The sequence below is a fragment of the Hipposideros armiger genome, unplaced genomic scaffold, assembly GCF_001890085.2.
Source record: "Hipposideros armiger isolate ML-2016 unplaced genomic scaffold, ASM189008v1 scaffold_505, whole genome shotgun sequence".
NCBI classification, from domain to species: domain Eukaryota; kingdom Metazoa; phylum Chordata; class Mammalia; order Chiroptera; family Hipposideridae; genus Hipposideros; species Hipposideros armiger.
In genome coordinates, this window is record NW_017731855.1 from 699,709 (window position 1) to 703,768 (window position 4,060).

A 4,060-nucleotide genomic window follows, 5' to 3' on the forward strand; every position below is an offset into this window, starting at 1 on the left:
AAATTTATTGAAACAGTTGCATTGCCCCCCCCCCATACACACTTAAACTCCTGGATCTCACCGAAGTTTTCTTGACACTAAATCCAGAAGACAAGTTTTTCTTATTGTGTTTCCGTTCTCACCAGCATTTGTCACTATTGAGTACTTTTTCCACTGTGAATCTCTCTTTCCTGGCTTGCATGACACCTCATGCTCCTGGTTTTCTTCCTACCTCTCTAGCCACTCCTTCAAGGTGTCATTTGCAGGCCGATCCATTTCTGTCTGCCTCTTGGTGTTTCTCATTTCTGGACCTACTTGCCTCCATTATTCCTCTATATACTATCCCTCGGTAACACCATTCATTCCTATAGTGGCTTTGATTACCATCCATATCCCAAAATCTCTATCTCCATCCCTAACCACTGCCCTCTGCTCCACACTTCCATATCCAATCCCCATCCAGACATCACCACCTGAATGTCCCACAGGCATCTCAAAATCGGATGCCCAACACTGAATTTATCATCTTCCTCAACAATCCCCCTCTGATCACCTCCACTGTTACTATCTCGGTGAGTAAGTGGCATCATCAGCCATTTGATTTCCCAAGTCAGGGAAACTCATAGCACTGTATATATTTTTATCATTACTAAAATTTTAAATTACAAAGGCATATATGCTTGTTATACAAATTAAACAATACATAAGTACATAAAATAAAAAGTGGAAGTCCCCACCAATCATTCTCCTCAGATGTAAACCACAATTAACAAGGAGGTGTGTATTCTTACAGACTTCTTTGGGTGCATATGTATGGATAAGCATACACACAAAAAGTTTTATTTTAACACACACTTTACCATGATACTCTATGTATTGTTTTGCAACTTGCTTTTTAGCATAAAAATACATTGTGGATATCTTTATATTATTCATCATGTTGCTATAACTTATTATTTTATTAGCTGCATATTATCCCATATTATGTAGAGTACACCTTTATTTACCTATTATGATGTTAGACTTTATTTCCTGTTTTCACTGTTCTAGGCATGCAGTATATAACTTTGCCCATAAATCTTTGTATTTCTGGGCTAGGATAGAATGCTAGAAATGGAATTTCTGGGGTAAGTATATGTACATTTAAGTTTGGATGGACACTGCTAATATGCTCTCAAAAAACTTGTATAGCTTTTTTGTTTCTACTTTGCAATTGAGAGACAGCATATATAAAGTGCCTAACGTGCACTATTTTAAGTGTGCAGCTGGATGAACTTTTACATGTATTATATATATATATACCTGTGTATATACCATCTAGATCAAAATATATAGCATTTTCAGCACCCCAGAAGATTTCCTCTTGAGCCTTCCCAGTATATACCCCTCCCCCAGAGATAACTACTAGTCTGACTTTTATAATCATCAATTATTTTTTCCTGTTCATATAAATGAAATCATACATTATATACTCTTTTGTGTCTGGCTCCTTTGACTCAACATGTTTTTCATATTTATCCATGTTGTTGTGTGCATCCATAGTTCATTTTTATGGTTAGATAGTATTCCATTGTATGAGCATCCCACAATTTGTTTATCCATTCACCTATTGATGAGTATTTGGGTTATTTCCACTTTCTTCGCTGTTACGAATAAAGTGGCTATGAACATTTGTGTACAAATCTTTTTTTTTGTTTTTTTTTTTTTAGCTGAGCCATCCTGCTACCTGTTGGCAGCTCAGCAGCTGCTCAGCTCGGGCTGGCCTCGAACCGCTGTTGCTCGGAGCTCAAACTCTTGAGCGAGCTCTTAACCAACTGAGCCATTCGGCCGGCCCCGTGTACAAATCTTTTTGTGGACACATGTTTGCATTTTTCTAAGGTATATACCTAGGAATGGAATGGCTGGTAATAGAGTACGTTTAATTTTGTATTACAAACTGCAAAACAGTTTTCCAAAGAGGCTACATCTGTTTGTCCTCCCACCAGTTGTGTAAATTGGAACCTCCAATAATAATGTATGGGAGCATCACAAACTGTATTGTTATTGCATATTTAATTTTTTTGCCTTCCTAGACAATCGTAGGAACTGTGTCTGCCTTGTTCACTACCTCAAACACACTGGATACTCAATAAGAATTTGTGGAATTAGATTCATAATTAACTGGCTGCTGTTTATTATGCCTAAACGTCTCTACCACACAATTTGAACAGTTAACATATGTTACCGTGGACAAATTGTCATAGTGTAGATGTTTTATTACCCCAAGGACAGTCTCAATTTCTTATGGGTGGAGCTGTAGCTTCTTCACTGGTGGACCTTCTATGGCATAGGCCTGAGCACAGAGGAAGTACCTATAATGACCAGCATGCTGTGCTTGGTTAGATAACATATTAAAAGAATGTAGAACTGCTTTCCGTGCCTAGCACAGCCATGGCTCATGATCCTAAGAAGCGTGTAGCAGCTCCAAAGTATTGCATGCTGGATAAACTGATGGGTGTGTTTGCTCCTCCTCCATCTATCTATCAGTCCCCACAACCTGAGAGAATGTCTCCCTCTCATCACCTTCCTAAGGAACAGACTGAAGTGTGCCCTGACAGGAGATGAAATAAAGAAGATTTGCATGCAGCAGTTTATTAAGATTGATGGCAAGACCCAAAGTGAAGTCAGTTACTCTGCTGGTTTGGTGGATGTCATCAGCATCGACAAGACTGGAGTGAACTTCCATCTGATCTGTGACACTAAGGGTCACTTTGCTCTTCATCGTGTTACACTTGAGGCGGTCAGGTAGAAGTTGTGTAAAGTGAGAAATATCTTTTTTTAAAGATTTTTATTGGGGAACTGGGGGGATGGGAACAGCGGTGGGGAATTGGGGGAAGGGGAACAGACAAGTTGCTGTCCTTTTGTTCTTCAGTCTAGTCGTGGAGGATGTTGCTTCACTGGCCCAAGTTGGCACCATCATTGCGCTCTTCCTGGGCGAGGCAGATCAGTCACCAGCTTCTGGACGGACGCTCACTGTGGCTGCTGGCTGCTCACGCTGGCTGCTGGCTACACACAGTAGCCCATGGCAACCCACTGCTACAGGGGCTGCAGCCTACACAGTCGCTGGCGACTCACGGCAGCCCAGCTCCAGGTTGAACTGTTGTTCAGCATCTTAGCTATGGAGGGCGGTGTCACTGGCCCTCATATGTGGGATCCGAACTGGGGCCCTCTGGCGTCCCAAGCCAGTTCTTAACCATCGCGCTACTCCGCCGGCCCAAGTGAGAAATATCTTGGTGGGAACAAAGAGAATCCCTCATCTGTTGACCCATGATGCTCACACTATCCGCTACCCTGGTCTCCTCATCAAGGTGAATGGCACCATTCAGATGGATTTGGAGACTGGCAAAATCACTGATTTCATCAAGTTTGACACTGGTAACCTGTGCATGGTGACCGCAGGTGCCAACCTGGGAAGGATTGGTGTGATCACCAGCAGAGAGAGACACCCTGGTTCTTTTGATGTGGTTCATGTGGAAGAGGCCAGTGGCAACAGCTTTGCCATCAGGCCCTCCAAACATTTTTGTGATTGGCAAAGGCAACAAACCATGGGTTTCTCTTCCCTGTAGAAAGGGCATCCGTCTCACCATTGTTGGAGAGAGAGAAACAAGAGACTGGTGGCCAAACAGAGCAGTGGGTGAAATGATCTCTAGGTGACATGATTGGAAGAGTCCTTGTACTTAATGAAAAATAATGTAGCATGAAAAAAAAAGAATGTCAAACCTTCCTGAAAACTTGCTTATATTTCTGGACTCGGGTCAAAAGGAGGCAGAGAGGGAGCCTCTTCTACCACTCACTAGCTGCGCAGTCACTGGCCTCAATACTAGGAAATATCCCCCTAACCTCAACACCACAACTTGATTTCTTTCTTCTTTTTTGACTTATACAAGACTATTTATTGCAGCACTTGTTTAAAATAGCAAAAGTTTAGAAAAAGCATTAGGAAAACTGGTGAAAAAGTTAGGGTATAGTCATACAATGGAATACAATGCAGCCTTAAAGAAAAAAAGAAGCTCTTTATGTCCTGATAGATTGTTAAATGTAA

General features: G+C 41.6%; 1 pseudogene; it reads left to right on the plus strand.

Moving 5' to 3' along the window:
• Positions 1–2,409: 2,409 nt before the first annotated feature.
• On the plus strand, positions 2,410–3,656 carry LOC109396167 (40S ribosomal protein S4-like; annotated as a pseudogene).
• The last annotated feature ends 404 nt before the right edge of the window (positions 3,657–4,060 follow it).